At 36.9% G+C, this 16,555-nt stretch overlaps 1 pseudogene; it reads right to left on the minus strand.

Annotated features, from left to right (window-relative positions):
- Nucleotides 1-11,065: 11,065 nt before the first annotated feature.
- LOC126063151 (uncharacterized protein C12orf29 homolog) overlaps nt 11,066-16,555 on the minus strand; it is a 40,190-nt pseudogene continuing 34,700 nt past the window's right edge.

Consider the following 16,555-nt stretch of genomic DNA (forward strand, 5'->3'; position numbering starts at 1 on the left):
CATATTCTTTTGGATCACCTTTCTTTGGAATGGACACAAATATGGCTCTCTTCCAGTCGATTGGCCAGATAGCTGTCTTCCAAATTTCTTGGGATAGATGAGGAAGCACTTCCAGCCCTGCGTTCATTTGCTGAAACATCTCAATTCGTGTTCTGTCGATCCCTGGAGACTTGTTTTCCACCAGTGCCTTCAATGCAGCTTGGACTTCTTCCTTCAATACCATCAGTTCTTGATCATATGCTACCTCCTAAAATGATTGAATGATGACCAGTTCTTTTTGGAACAGTAACTCTGTATTCCTTCCATCTTGTTTTGATGCTTTCTGTGTTGTCCAATATTTTGCCCACAGAATCCTTCAATATTGGAATGTGAGGCTTGAATTTTCTCTCCAGTTCTTTCATCACGAGAAATGCTGAGGGCGTTCTTCCTTTTTAGTTTTCTAACTTCAAGTCTTTGCACATTTCATTAAAATACTTTGTCTTCTCAAGCCACCTTTTGAAATCTTATGTTCAGCTCTTTTACTTCATTTCTTCCATTCACCGTAGCTACTCTATATTCAAGAGCAATTTTCAGAGTCTCTTCTGACATCCATTTTGGTCTTTTCTTTCTTTCTTGTCTTTTTAATAACCTTTTGCTTTCTTTATGTAAGATATCCTTGAGGACATCTGACAACTTGTTGGTCTTTGGTCATAAGCATTCTTTGTGTCAAATCTATTCTTGAGACGGTCTCTAAATTCAAGTGGAATGTACTCAAGGTCGTACCTTGGGTCATGCCATAGTGGGCTATATTTTTATTGGGAGTATTTTAATTTTCAATCTCTTTTTTTATGGTTTGTTTAGCTGTTCTACCTTTGTTTGTGTTAGCTTAGGTAGCTAGTGTGTTTCTAGAAATATGTCCATTTCCTCTAGGTTTTCAAATTTGTTGGAGTACAATTTTTCATAGTATTCTGTTATGATTCTTTTAATTTCAGTTGGGTCTGTTATGATATCACCCATCTCATTTCTTACTGAGGTTATTTGTGTCATTCTGTCTTGTTGAGGGTATTCCTCTTTTTCACTGACCTACCACTTTAGCAAGCATGATGTCCTTCCCTAGGGCATAGTCACTCCTGATAACATGTCCAAAGTACATGAGACGAAGTCTCACCATCCTTGCTTCTAAGAAGTATTATGTCTGTACTTCTTCCAGACAGATTTGTCCATTCTTCTGGCAGTCAATGGTATGTTCAATAATCTTCACTAATACCATGATTCAAATACATCAGTTCTGCTTTGGTCTTCCTTATTCATTGTCCAGTTTTCACATGCACATGAGGAAATTGAAAATGCCATGGCTTGGGGAGCTACATTTTTAGTTGTTCGCCCCCCCCCCCCCCATTTTGGATCCAGGGCAATGAGGAATGGGAGAGAATAATCAGCAGAGAGAAACCACCTCATAAAACACAGAGGGGTCTCTAAGGTTGTGATTTACATACAGGACTCTAAACAGCATGAGTCAGAGGAGATTGCTGTTGTAAAATCCCATTTTCTACTTCCACTGAACATCAGATTTGGATATCAGAAATCTATGCCCTAGCATGAAGAATGTTCTTCCAATTCACTATGAGGATTTCTGGGAAACTCACTTGTCAATATGGGGCAAGGAAAATTATCATGATGCCTGATACTTTGTCACCAGGAAGATGGTCCAAAAGACTAAATAACTGCGGCTGCCTCATCCCTCCTTACTCCTCATCTTCTCTAAGAAAGAGTAAGCACTTTACCTTTCCTCTTAATCTTCTGGACACCTGTCTGGAAGAATCTAATCTAGATGACCTGCGTATTTCTAGTTCTTGAGCTTTATTTTTGTTACGCCCTTTCTTTTTTTTTACTTTTTTTTCAACCAAAAGAAATGTTAATTTAATTAGTTTTTGTAACCACAGTGGAGCGGTCCTTCATAATTCATGGATCATTGCTCAAAACAGCCTTGTTAATTTTCTGTGTCGCATAAGTCTTGGGGCCCATTAATCTCAGGATTATTGACACTAGGATATAGTAGCTTTTAAAGATATTAATGCAGTTTGAATGGCCTTTGTATACTAATTTGGATTTAGTAAATGTAGTTAGGATGGGGAAGAAAAAAGATTAAAGGGGTGCAGTGACTAAAAGGCAATGTTAGCCAAGAGCTATGTTGGTAATAAGATCATTTGAACATATTTTGGTAATGTGCAGGTACCAGAAATGTTTGAAGAGTGGGATGAAGGGAAATGATAATATTGGAAACAACAGGGGAATGATTTTCTTTTGTATCTCAGCTGTGCCAACAAGGCAACCAGGGAAGAGAAGGGCTGAATGAAAACAAAATTTTGGGTTGCTGCATAAAATAGGATCAAAGAAAAGGGAAGAATAATCAGAGGTAATGAAGGTAATTTGTTTTCTAGTTCAGAGATAATTGACCCACACTGAAGACATAATTATGGTACATTAAGGAGATTAAAAGAAAAAGGCAGAAGCATGGAGTGAAGACAAACATGATTCAAGATCTTATGATTATGATGTTTTTAAAACCACAAAATTTTGATATTAGCCTTTCAACCCACAAATACAGGAACAGCAGAAAACCAAGCAGATTCCATTTCAGTTGTCAGATACATGTTTTCTTTTCTTTTTTCTTCCTGTTTCTTTCACTTCTAACAGCTGCCAGTACTTGAATGGTATCTGCCAGTAACAGGATGTGGAAATATGAAGAGAAATGGTGGTCTATTTAGGAGGGTGAGTCTACAGTGAGAGCTCCTACTCCTCCTGCCTTTTCAACCAGCTCAAACATGGGTCTGAAATTCTAGCAGCTGACAGCTGAGATCTCTGTCAGTCCAGTATTTGCCAAAATGTAATTTATAATGTGCATAAGATGATTTTAAGTTGTTTGTGGACAAAATTTTTTTTGTGTTGCATCTGTTATGGATATATTTTAACGGACATTAAAAATATTACTCATCTCTTAAATCTATGCTATTATGGTTGCTATTTGCTTGGGGTGAGGGCAAGTAAAAACAGTGAGTCAGTTCAAGGGAAAATATTATATGTATAAATAATTGCACCACCAATGGTGCGTGGCTTTGGTACAAATCATGGTATTGGCTATGAAACTGCCGACATTTTAGCCACACTGTTGTAATCTGTTTCCTTCCTCATCCAGCAGCACTGTGCCATCACTTTTTTTTATCACTACCCATGGCAAAATAATGGGAGAGAGATGTGGCAGTCTGAAACATCATTAGAGCATGGAAATTTTAGTGCTATATAGTGACTGCAATCCAGAGAGCTGAGCTTGGTTTGTGTAACCAGTCATCAACTGGCTGCTGGCAGGTCAGCTATTAACCGAGAGAGTATGCAGGGAAATAGCCACCATGGCCACATGGTATTGCAGGAATGCACGTGTTCCCTCTCTCTCTGTGTATGGTGTTAGGTTGAATGGGGGGCATAGGACTAGAATTAATTGCAGAAAGAGGTGGCATGCTTTCCAAAACCATGCAGGCTCTTCAATCAAGATGAGTATGACTAGAAAAACATACAGAGTCTATTAAAAGAAATTCAGTCTTTCCCAACTCAGGTATCTCCTGACCCAGTCTCCTCTATTACACACATGAAAAACCATACCTTTTCTTTGATCCAGGCTCAATCCATCATTTATTTATTTACTTATTGTGCTTTAAGTGAAAATTTACAGTTCAAGTTAGTTTCTCATATAAAAATTTATACACACATTGTTATGTGACCTTAGTTGCGGTCCCTGTAACGTGACAGAACACTCCTCTTCTTCACCCCAGATTTCCTGCATCCATTCAGCTATCTCCTGTCCCTTTTTGCCTTCTCATCTCACCTCCAGACAGGAGGTACCCATTTAGTCTCATGTTTTTATCTACTTGAGTTACGGAGCACTCTCTTCACAAGTATCATTTTATGTCTTACAGTCCAGTCTAATCTTTGAAGAGTTGGGTTTGGGAGTGGTTTCAGTTCTGGGCTAACAGAGTCCAGGGGTCATGTCTTCCAGGGTCCTTCCAGTCTCAGTCAGACCAATAAGTCTGGTCTTTTTACTAGAATTTGAGTTCTGCACCCCACTTTTTTCCTGCTTATTGGTGGTAGCCAGGCACCATCTAGTTCTGGTCTCTGGCTGGTGGAGTCTCTGGTTTATGTGGCCCTCTCTGTCTCTTGGGCTCATATTTGCCTTGTGTCTTTGGTGTTCTTTATTCTCCTTTGTTCCAGGTGGGTTGGGACCAATTGATACATCTTAGATGGCCACTCGCTAGCTTGTAAGACCCCAGATGCCACTCACCAAAGTGGGGTGCAGAACGTTTTTTTAATAAACTTTGTTATGCCAATTGACTTAGATGTCCCCTGAAACCATGGTCCCCAGACCCCTGCCCCTGCTACTCTGTCTCTTGAAGTGTCTGATTGTATTCAGGAAACTTCTTAGCTTTTGGCTTAGTCCAGTCGTACTGACTTCTCCTGTATTGTGTGTTGTCCTTCCCTTCACCTAAGATAATTGTTGTCTACTATCTAGTTAGTGAATACCCCTTTCCCTCCCTTCTCACCCTCGTAACCATCAAAGGATGTTTTCTTCTATGTTTAAATGTTTTCCTGAGTTCTTATGGTACTGGTCTCATACAATATTTGTCCTTTTGTGACTAATTTCACTCAGCATAATGCCTTCCAGATTTATCCATGTTATGAGATGTTTCTCGGATTCATCATTGTTCTTTATCATGTAGTATTCCATCGTGTGAATATACCATAATTTGTTTATCCATTCATCTGTTGATGGGCACCTAGGTTGATTCTATCTTTTTGCTATTGTGAGCAGGGGTATGCATGTATCAGTTTGTGTGATGGCTCTTATTTCTCTAGGATATATTCCAATGAGTGGGATTGCTGAATCTTATGGTAGTTATATTTCTAGCTTTTTAAGGAAGCGCCAAATTGATTTCCAAAGTGGTTATACCATTTTACATTCCCACCGGTGGTGTATAAGTGTTCCAGTCTCTCCACAACCTCTCCAACATTTATTATTTTGTGTTTTTAGATTAATGCTAGCCTTGTTGGGGTGCGATGGAATCTCATTGTAGTTCTGATTTGCATTTCTCTAATGGCTAATGATAGTGAGCATTTCTTCATGTGTCTGTTAGCCACCTGAATGTTTTCTTTGGTGAAGTGCCTATTCATATCCTTTGTCCTTTTTTGAATTGGGTTGTCTTTTTGTTGTTGAGGTTTTACAGTATCTTGTAGATTTTAGAGATTAGATACTGATCAGATTTGTCATAGTGAAAATTTTTTTTTTTCCCAGGCTATAGGTTGTCTTTTTACTCTTTTGATGAGCATAAATGTTTGATTTTTAGGAGCTCCTAGTTGTCTTTTTTTTTTTTTTTAGTTGTCTAGTTTTTCTTCTGGTGTTTGTGCATTGTTAGTAATGTTTTGTATTCTGTTTATGCCACATATTAGGGCTCCTAGCGTTGTCCCTATTTTTTCTTTGATGATCTTTATCGTTTTAGATTTTATATTTAGGTCTTTGATGCATTTTGAGTTAGTTTTTGTGTATGGTGTGAGGTATGGGTCTTGTTTCATTTTTTTTGCAGATGGATATCCAGTTATGCCAGCACCATTTGTTAAAGAGACTGTCTTTTCCCCAGTTAATGGAACTTTGGGCCTTTGTCAAATATCAGCTGCTCATAAGTGTCAATCCATCATATTTGAGGCACAGTTCACAGCTTGCTTAGTTGTTTAAGAGACTAGTATTTACAACTCACTGTACTTTTTAACTGAACCCCTAAAAATATTTGCATTCATGTAAAAGTTAGACCTGACATTCAAACTCCTTGGCCAGAATGAAGTGAAACTGTATTTCTATCTCTGTGAGGTGAGTTAAATGGGCTCAAAATCCAGAAGAACAAAAATGGCCTCTAGGTTTAATTTTTTTTTTTAATTGAGCATAAGAAATATAAAGAGATTTAGTTACAAATCATTCTTGGAGGAAAATATTTTTGGGAACACCCTTTAAATTATTTTTCAAATTAGATTCACAATAATCACCTTTCCCTTTATCATGAGTGGCTCTGCTTTGAAAGTTGCTATCTACTGCGCTTTCATTCTGACAATCTCCCCGTGCCTTGGTGCTCAGCCCTCCAAGTCTACCTTTTGCTCATGTCTTCTATGGTGTGTATTGGCATTCCTTAAAACTCTATTGCAGGATAATTTTCTCTCCCAGTTCCTACATTTTTAGTAACATACCCTGAAAACTTGGAGGTTCGGAGAGCAGTCATGCCAAATACTCGGTATTTTAAGTTTATACTCAGGACTTTTCTCTATTTTGTTGGAAAAACACTTTCCATAGAACCAATAACAACATTTTTAATTTCTTAATATATTAGTTTCCTATTGCTGCTATAAAAAATCACTACAAATTTAGCGGCTCAAAATGACACGGATTTATTATTTCACAATTCTTGAGGTAGAGGCCGATGATGGTTTCCTTTGGCTATAATCAAGGTGTTGGAAGGGCCATGCTTCCTCTGGAGGGTCTAGGGAAGAATTTCTTTCTTTGCTTGTTCTAGCTTCTAGAGGTTGCCCGCATTCTGTTTCTTTCATCTCCAAAGCCAGCAGTTCAGCATCTTCAAATATCCCACTGTTCTTCATTGTCACATCAGCTTCTCTGACTCTGATCCTCCTTCCTCCCTCTTATAGGGACCCTTGTGATTACATTGGACCCACCCAGATTAATTCAGTATCATTAAATTAATCACATCTGCAAAGTTCCTTTGGCCATGCAACTTAACATATTCACAGGTTCTGGGGATTAGGATGTGGACATCTTGGGAGGGCCATTATTTAGCCTGCCACAAATGGTTTCCAACCGATTTGCCTTCGAGAATTTGTTGTTGAAGTTTTAAGGAGTTGTACAAAGAAAAGTCACTGGCAGTTTTTAATTCTCACTAGTTAAGCTATTTTACTTAATATACTTCCAAATTATATGATTTCTTAAATATTTTGTGTATGTGGCATACCTATACTTTATTATTATTGTGTGGCATACATACAAAGAGTCCTGGTGGCACAGTGATTAAAACACTAGGCTGCTAACCAGAAGGTCAGCTGTTCAAACCCAATAGCTACTTCAAGGCAGAAAGATGTGACAGTCTGCTTCCTTAAAGATTTACAGCCTTGGAAACCCTACTCTGTCCTATAGGGTTGCTATGAGTTGGAATTGACCTGACGGCAGTAGGTTTTGTGTTTTTTGGCATACATACTGGGTACCAGATACCTCACTGCAATTGTTAGTCAAATCCATATTCAGTAATCAATCACTATCAATATTTGGAAGTGTCTAACCTGGCTTTCACCTTGAACAGCATTCTCTCCATTCACAGCCTCAATTTCAGCACCCATAAGGAGCTCCCTTCCTCTGTATTTTTGTCTCATAGAATCTCTCCAGATTCTGAACCCCCAAATTCCATTGCTTTTTTCCTGACCACCATGGCTAATTGTTTGCTTCAGGTTCATTACCTATCATATTCTTTGACTTGATGCTTCATTCTGCTTTTATTTTTCCCTTACTCAAGATAGAGTCTCAGGTTCCACTTAAAATTGAACATTGAGTTATCACCCTTGTTCTCATTAGAATGATTTTTTTCCCCATGCAGTAATGTCATCAGACAGGAAGATGAATTTAGTTTAATAATAAACCTTTCTCTACAAATCTATGGAACTTTTTGAACTACACAGAACTTGACCCCAAAGAGAGAGAGATACAACAGGTCTGTGCCATACCCAGAAGTTCAGTTCAGCCAGCATCTGGTATTTGTGGTGACATTTTCTACCCATTCCTCCCTGGCTGGTCTTGATTATGATAGTCTTTAGTTTTAGCTTAGAAATGGCCTCAGATTCCTTTTCAACACAGTACTCTAGACAGCCACCCCCAAGCAGAAGATAATGTTAAAAGGAAACTTATTTGCGTTCTTGGAATAAAACTGGGCGGAAACTCTATATAGAATTACATGAAGAAGGAAATAATTGATCGTGTAATAATTTCACTTCTTTACTTCACAGGGCATCTTCAGTAGCTTTTATAAGTATTATTAGCAGTACTTTATAGGCCAAGAGAAGTGCTAGTGCCTAGATATATTAGTCTGTTTATGCTTTGTAGTGAGAGATTCAATATTAAACCTTTTAAGCCTGACAGCTCCTTTTCAGACATGCCCAATTTACCACGCTTCAGTTTTATGCAGCCTCGGTCAGGATAAAGGCTATGTTCTGCTCCTGTTTGACACCTTCTGAACATCCATTGTCAGCTTAAACAAGCTGTGTATTGTCATTATTCAATAGACTTTATCTGCCAAGATGCATTCTAGCCATTTAAACAAGGGCGTGCATTTAAACTGGCAATGTGAATGACTAGTATAATGTTTATTGTGTCAGAACTTTAGCACACAGTGTCACTCATTGGCTATATAGGTGTTGGGAAGATGTAACTTTTTATTTTCCAGGACCTCTGCAAGGAAAAGGTAAAAACCCAGCAGCTTTTAATCAGCTCTTTCTTTCAAAAGGAAATACTTGCAACCCAAACGAAACAAACAAACAAATTTTAAAAAAGCATGATTCTGCTATGTTTTATCTCCACATTGCCTCTTATATTCAATGAAAGGTTAGTGTCAAGTTCTTTGGAGTTATGAGTCCTCTATGGGATTTCTGCTCTTTACCCTTGTGTTCTGCCATGTCACCTCAGTTTATTAAGCAGCAGGATACCACTTAGATCTTCCACGCACAACCCCTTCAATTGTATGCTTGGCCCTCTTCCTGGCACCAGCAGATCACACCAATCTTTATTCCAAAACACCACTGTGCAAGCTTATTTGAATATATGGGAATAATCAACCTTATGAAAAGCTTGGAGTAACCAAAAGGAATTACAATATGGGGGGGAGGGGGGACAAAAAACAGTGTGGAAGATAACTGTTCCCATAATGGAAATCACCCAGGATGTTCAAATTTTAAGGGGTGAGGGTTGTTGATGGTGGCAGGGTAGTTTTTTGGAATATTTTCTGTTCCTGACTCTGCCTCCCTGTTCTCACATACATCCTGATACATCCTTTCCTGGAGCACACCTTCTTCTAATATCTATTGTGCTTCAAGCCATCTATTTTATGTCCTACCCACAAGGGACACATGTGTCAACATTCAAGATACTTGGTTTAGAAAAAAGGCTCTGGGGTCTCCAGCAGGCCAGGACCCATGGCTGTTGCCTCTTTGGATCCCACAGAATAAAGCAGCTGAGGGTGATAGACAGTGGGTGTTTTTGTTACTAAAAACTCACCGAGCAGTGCAGGATGGGTATATGTACTCCAAGACCAGTGCCTTTTGAATATTGCCCACCAAATGTAAGTTGTAGATTCATCTCTTCATTGTTTTGGTTGTCTAGTTGGTAACTATAAAATTGGGCAAAGAAAAGTAGTTACCTCTCAAAAAGAAACACTAATTTTTAGGAACAGCATAGTCTAATCCAGAAGTCACAAGCTCAGTTGCTTACACAGCCAGGTAATGGAGTTAAGTGACTGGGTCAAGTTAGGATTTGTGGCAAAGTAGACTGCCGCCTTCTCCTAAAGTTGTCGGCCATAGATGTCAGGGTCTCAGGAAATTCTCAATGCCAGGGGTCATCACCTTTGTATTATATACATACAATTCTGTTGTATGAAGTTCACTCAGAATATAAGCTAAGTGGTGCCATTTAGGTTTGGTAGATAATATGGCCGTGGGGCACTATAGCTGATTTTGAGAATGTAGAAATGCATGGAGTTGTCAGATCTTTTTTTCCCCAAGAGATGCTATGATTCTATGTGAAATCTCCAAATACAATTTTTTACAAGTAGTTTAAATTTAAAAACAGCAACAACTCTGTGTAGGCCAACAAAACATATCTCAGGCCAAATTTGTCTTGTGTAAGCAAAGATATTGTCTTCTATCTAAATCCTTAAGGTACAAGAGAAACATTTTTCCTGATCACTAATAAGTTGAAAGACTGTGTTTCTTTTCACAGGGATCTTGGCTCACATTATAATTAGAATGACTACCTCATGTTTTGCCCAGGGAAGTCCTGGTTTATGGCTGTAATCATGGTACCCAGTTTAGTTTAGCTTTTGTCCTTGATTTTTCATTTCTTAAAGATAGTGTTAATATAAAAAAAAAAAAAAAAATTTTTTTTTTTTTTTTTTTTTGCTTTAAAATAAGCCAGTTTGTGTTTGGTTGATTTCATTTCTACTTTCAGATTCTGCCATGTCAAGTGTGAGAAGCGTAGGTAGTGAACAGAGTTCTCACCTTAACACTTGGTTAAGTCTTTAAAATGGACCACACTGATCTGTTTCTTGTTTCTGTCCCTTTCCGGATGCACCGTGACTCCTTCCATTCAATGACAACATGAGCAGTGCTTATTGGTGAAATGACGTGCACTTTTACGTGAACAGGTAGGGAAAGCTAACACCTTCTCTTTTCAGGCAGAGGTGGAAGAACTGTTTAAAGCTGCTATCTGTATTGTACACTTGGTGAACCTGTCAGTCATGTTGTGATCCTGCCTTCAGCTGCTCTGTACACAAAGCCCCAGGCCACTAGTTTGGGACAATTGGAAACATGCAAAATTATAGGCTAGATAGATGTGAAATGTATACAGGAAACAGAGAGTAGCTGGAATGCTGTGGCTACACTGATTTTGTAATTTATTCTGTGGTGTAACTTTACAACAATTTATTTTACTTTTTGGTTTTGCTTTTTTATTATCGCAGTAAACTCCTATCATCAATGAAGCAAACAAACATGTAATTTAATAAGAAATCAAATAATGAATTTTTATTTTTTAAGAACTTGTCAATGAATGTGCAACTTGTATCAAATATTTGTTGTCAGTTGATTTCCACCAAGGGGGCTGTTGTAATATCAGCAATGGCATACAAACCAACGGTCAAAAACATGCCAAAGAAGCATCAATATCTACCTCAAAAGTTGATGGTTATTTTAAGAAGTCTATCCTGTTGATAATGATTTAACACATTCAGCTACAAGAAGGTACACTTACATTTCTTTCGGTGAAGCATGACTTTTCATTTAGATCAAGTGACTGTTCTAAAATGATTTCTTTTGTTGTTGATCCCAACCTTTCCTGCAAACATACAAAAAGTAAAGCAATGACGGTTAGTATGATGGCTTCATTAGCAGAAGAATTTTGCAAAAATTTATATATCAGTTTTTTTCATTGTGGAAAAATGTTTACAATAGAAACTGAGCTAAGATGAATTCAGTAATAGTTCTTTCTTATCCCAGTTAATAGAATCAAAATCATTCTGTTTAAGGTGCAGTGCCCGACAGTGTTGTGAATGCTATTATAAATTTAGTTAAGTGTATTAATATTTAATATAGAATATTTGTTTTATAGAGAAAATATGAACACAAATTTTAGTGGATCACAATGTGGTGGTAAATATATTCATATCAAAATTGAGAGGCAATGAAGCATAAAGGTACTTGGAATTGGTTGTGGTGTACATATAATTTATAATTCCAACTAAATGAGCTATTCTGTTCCACCTGTGTAAATGGAGCTGTAGCTGTCAAAAATTAAATATTGATATATATACCCAGATATAGTAATTGAAATACAACTTTTTTTGTGGTAAAGTTTATGTTAAAAAAAAATTATTTACTTTTCTTAGTTACCCTGCATCAGTTTTTTTTAAATATCTAAATTTTTAATGAGGTATTTTATAAAACAAAGTAAATGTTTTACAATGGTATTGAATTTTTTAAGCAATAATAAAGCTTTTTTTAATTTTATTTCCATTTGTACATCGAACGTTATCTCTTTGAGCCTACAAATTTCTGATTGTCTATTTTTGAAAAATAAGTAAATAAACATTTAGAATCAAAGGCATAGTCATATTTGTTCAGGTCCCTGTTGATAATAACTGGTTTTGAATTCATGTAAATATCTGGAATTGGCCAATGTAAACCAAGATGATGGTGATGGACCTTGATTAAACAGCCATCATTGCAATGCCGTACTATTCCTTCCATTTTACCGTCTCTGCACCCTTCAACCAGGACAACAGATCACTGTGCCTCATTGTAGGCAGATTTCTTACTTGAAATGCTCCCTGTGGTTTAAGAAGATGTAATGCATGCTTCTTACTTCCTAACCCATATGGGTTTCCATTAATATTAGTTCCTATAAGCTCCAGTGTTTGTTCTAACATATCTGATAGTGGCACTGCACCAATTTCCAAAAGTCCTGGATCGTCGGGATGATGCTTCATTACCAGAGTGATTTTAAATTCAGATTTAACTACAGAGGAATGCCAACAATATTGTTTATTGTTTTTTTTCTACTGGTACCCCACCAGGAATGTGTCCAGTTGCATGAGGGACTGGTTTCCCATGTAAATATCCTGTTTCCTTCACTGGTATCCAGCCCCCTGCGACAGGTTGCAAGTCCTCCTCAATATTCCAAAAAAATACTATTTTGAATTTTCTTTCGAATATAGAATTTTTTAAAAAATCTTTTCTCAGCTAGTTTGTTCGGTTTTTTATCTAGCCAAGCCCAAAGGTATTGCTGACCTTTGTAGGTAGTAACATAACAACATATCCCATCCACTTTTTTTTTGCTGGAGTTGCACTATATATATCTGCATCTAATGCCTTGTGATTTATGGTTTCAGTTGCTAAAACTTTGAATGGCTAATGCTTCCTTTTGGCACAGGGCTCCTCTTTCACCCCACCACAAACACACAGGGCATTTTCTACTGCACTGAGCCCAGGCACCTTATGGTAGGTCCAAGAGGCACTGCAGCTAGACAGCGTGTTTCCTACCGGGAGAATGTCCCAGTAGTCTACTGTGGCAGCCCAGGTGCTCATGATCTGCCAGTACTGATTTTTTTTTAAGTAAGTTCTTTAATTGTTTGGTCGCGTTTTGCTTAAAATTTATAGAGAACATTTAATCAGAGTATTTAACACATGAATACCAAAAAAACTTCAGCTTTCGAAGTACACAATGAGTTTACAAATAGGAAAAAAATCAAATCAAATTAATCTCTCAAAAAGTAGGGAAAGGAGAAACAAAAATAAAACAGTTAAAGTGCAAATTACAACTTTACTATTCAAAGTGTGTGTCCCAGGCCACCTGGGAACTTGGAGAAATGCAGAAATCTCTCCAATCCTAGACCTATGGAATTGAGTTATTCAGTTTAGTAAGAGTCTCAGGTGATTTGTATCCAAGTTAAAATTTGAGAAACCCTGGAGTACAGGATTTAATTTAGAAATTTGGCAGTTCCATTTTGGAATATCTTGATATGTAGTAAGAATACTTTGATGATTTTTTTTTTTTAATTGGAAAAATTTCTATTTTTCAGGATAGCAGAAAATTGAAAAGGCCTGTGAGGTTGCAGTATTTAATTTGGAAAAGTGTACAAAATAATTATTTTTTTTAAAAAAAGCTCACTGCTATTGAGTTGACTCTGACTTGTAGAGAACCTGTAGGACAGAGTAGAACTGCTCCATAGGGTTTCCAAGGCTATAATCTTTATGGAAGCAGACTACCACCTTTCTCCCATGGAGAGGCTGATAGGTTGGAACCGCTCAACCTTTTGGTTAGCAGCCGAGCTCTTAACCATCGAGTTGTAAGGGCTCCTAATCATAAATAGAGACAACTTATTTGATTATCTTCATCTTTTAAAATTATTTATTGATCATAAGTCTCTATACGGAAATAAAAGTATTTGTTCTGAAATATTTATACATACAATAAGAAAAACAAAAGTGGAATTGAGAATAGTATCCATTTACCAGAATTTTCTCTGAACTTAACAGATACCTCTGACTGCTACACAAAAGAGCCAATTGTAGGTGTCAACTTTTTAAAATCTATTAAATATAAAATGCATCTTCGAAGGTGATTATATGCAATTTTATTTTAAAAATTAAAAATCATAAGAAATATTTTAAAAAGACTTTAAGAAAAATGCCAGTCAAAGTTGTGTGATAGATATATTTACAACAACAACAATGAAAAAGAAAAAGAGAGTGTAGCTGTTGGGGCTGATTAGGTACACCCAGAAACCTCATGGGTTTTGGTTTCTTGGTTTGGTGGTTTAGGGTCATGGCTTCACGGGACATCCCAGGTGATTGGCCTAATAACATGCTTAGTGCCTCTGTTATACCTCCTAGTTGGATGTGTAGTCTCTGGGTTCTTAAAGGCTTGCAAGTGGTCATCCAAGGTGCAACAATTGGTCTTTATTGGCTTGGAACAACAGAGAAAGAAGGAGCATTAGGAATAGAAGGAGGATATTGAATGTGTGACTGATTGCCTCCATGAACAGCTGCCTCCTTTGCCATGAGACCAGAAGAACTAGATGGTGCCCGGCTACCATTACTGAACATTTGGATCAAAGATTCCATAAAAGAATCCTGATCAAAAATGAGAAAATGCAGAATAGAATTTCAAATTCGCATACTCCAGACAAACTAGAGCCATGAAGGTTGAATAAACCCCTGATACTATTTCCCTGAGATAATCTTTCAACCTTAAGCCAAAAATATTCCCTGAAGTTTTTTAAAAACCAAGCCAATAGTTTGGCTTAACTAGTAAAAAATGTGTGCCTTGAGCATTTTGCTCTTTTAAGAACTATCTTTGTGGGATCAAGTCGACGGCAGCAACTCGAAAGATTAGACAGGAACCTTAGGGGGCAGTGAGTTTATGTTAATGGGAGAGGAACAACTCAGAAAAGGTGGGTGTGAATGGTTACACAACTCAAAGAATATAATCAATGTCACTGAATTGTACATCTAGAAACTTTTAAATTGGTGTATGTTTTGCTGTGTATATTTTTTAACAACAAAATAAATAAAATTACGTATATATATAAAAGAAAAATACCAATGATAAGACATTAGAGATAGCTATGTCATAAAAAAAAACAACTTTTTTTTTATGACTTAGAGTCTGATTAAAGTAATCTATATACAAAATAATTAATCTATTTATGTTATTTCTGAGGAGCTTTTTTATACAAAATAATTAATCCATTTATGTTATTTTTGAGGATTTTCTGGTGGCATAGTAGTTAAGTCCTCAGCTGTTAGCTGAAGGGTCGGCAGTTTGAACCCACCAGCCACTCTGGAGGAGAAAGGTGTGGCAGTCTGCTTCTGTAAAGATTATGGCCTTGGAAACCCTATGGGGCAGTTCTACCCTGTCCTATAGGGTCGCTATGAGTTGGAATTAACTCAAAGGCCATGGATTTGGTTTGGTTTTAGCTTACGTTGTTTTTACATTTCTTCTTTTTTTTTTGAGTTTAATATCAATAATCAATATAATAAAGCTTTACAGTAATTAATATAATAATATATATATATTTTTTGCTTTAATTTACATGGGTGAATTCAGGGTTGATATTATAATTTTAACAAAATTTTTTTTTTGAAATCAAGAATTCTTCTTGAATCCCACAGTATAATAAAGTAAATTTGTTAGTCAATAAAAATATTTTTTAAATTATGTAATTTTAATGAATTCTTAGTGCCCCTCTCCCCACCCCACACATACACTCTCAAAAGTGTCCTGGCTTGGGTGATTGATTATAATGCAAAGAGTCCATTTGTTCTTTCACCTTAGCCTTTCAAAATTATAAAAAGAAAGTACTCACTGAACCTATCTCTTATTGTCTACTTTCTCAAAAAAGAAAAAACCAAACCCATTGCCATGGAGTTGATTCTGACTCATAACGACCCTATAGGACAAAGTAGAACTGCCCCATAGAGTTTCCAAGGAGCGCCTGGTGGATTTGAACTGCTGACCTTTTGGATAGCAGCTGTAGCACCTAACCACTATACCACCAGGGTTTCCCTATTTTCTCAAGTGTGGCAAAAAGCCTTGAAACTATCATTTTTAAGAGTTCAAGTAAGCACAGTTCTTAGACAAAGATAATAATCCTGTCCTGTTTTAAGGGAGAATTTAGAAGGAGATGATAGACAACATGATTGATGTAATCAGTGTCACTGAACTGTACATGTGAAAAATGTTGAATTGGCAAATGTTACCTATATTGTTACAACAATAATAAAGTACATGATAGAGAAAGACTAGAGATATGGCTCCAGAACTACAATTGCATATACATTTTTGAAAATATTATTTTATTAATCCATGCATATTATATTGACATTATGCCTAGTATATTAATTTATGTATGGCCTCTCTCTACATTTCTCTTGTCATTACTCTGGTCCAAGTCACCATTATCTCTCACGTGGGTTATTGAAGTAACCTTGAAATCATGTCTCTACTTTGCCCCATTAGAGTAAAATATTATAAAAACCAAACCAAACCCGTTGCTGTCATGTTGATTCTGACTCTTAGTGATCCTATAGGACAGATTAGAACTGCCCCAGAGGGCTTTCAATGAACCACTGGTGGATTCAAAATGCCAACCTTTAGGTTAGCAGCCAAACACTTAACAACCATGCCACAAGGACTCCAAAAAATAGCAGTCTTTAA

Source organism: Elephas maximus, chromosome 19 (assembly GCF_024166365.1).
Source record: "Elephas maximus indicus isolate mEleMax1 chromosome 19, mEleMax1 primary haplotype, whole genome shotgun sequence".
Classification (NCBI taxonomy): domain Eukaryota; kingdom Metazoa; phylum Chordata; class Mammalia; order Proboscidea; family Elephantidae; genus Elephas; species Elephas maximus.